We start from the raw sequence: 604 nt of genomic DNA, 5'->3' as shown, positions 1-604 counted from the left end.
GGAAGCATAAAGAGACCTGCTGGGGGTGGGGGAAGGTGTCCCTGCCCGGGCTTGGAACGAGATGGTCTCTGAGGTCCCTTCCCAACCCTTCTGTGATTCTGGATTAATCCACGTCCAAGCAAAGTCCTTGTTTTAATGCTCTAATGCTTATGGAAGAGGTATTTGCTCAGGAGCTCTTAAGCCTCCTTAGAAGAAGAAACAACACACACCACCCCTCAAAAAAAAAACACGAAACAAAAAACACAAAAAGCCAAACAAAACAACCAAACCCACCAAAAACACCTTAAGGCTGAATACTTAAGTTACGTATTTCCAACTTTACAGATGGTAAGGGCAAATTGATTACCTTGAAAAAAAACAAACAAAACACACCTCAATAATGCCAGCACTGAGCTGTTGAGAAGTTTAAAAAAAAAACAAAACAACCCACATTTATTCACAGACAGTAGGTGCTAATAGAGTTTTAGAAGATAAAATGCCCCTGTCAGATGTAGGCTGCAGTCACTCACAGTTGTGCACTGAGGTCAGAGAAGTCTGCCATAGGAGATGAAGCTCATAAACATCAGGATAGCAGTAAGCACTGGAGGATAACACATCATTCCTG

This window comes from Chaetura pelagica, unplaced genomic scaffold (assembly GCF_000747805.2).
Source record: "Chaetura pelagica isolate M959 unplaced genomic scaffold, ChaPel_1.0 scaffold123, whole genome shotgun sequence".
In the NCBI taxonomy this organism is placed as follows: domain Eukaryota; kingdom Metazoa; phylum Chordata; class Aves; order Apodiformes; family Apodidae; genus Chaetura; species Chaetura pelagica.
The sequence above is the reverse complement of the archived record's forward strand: the minus strand, read 5'-3'. Positions refer to the sequence as shown.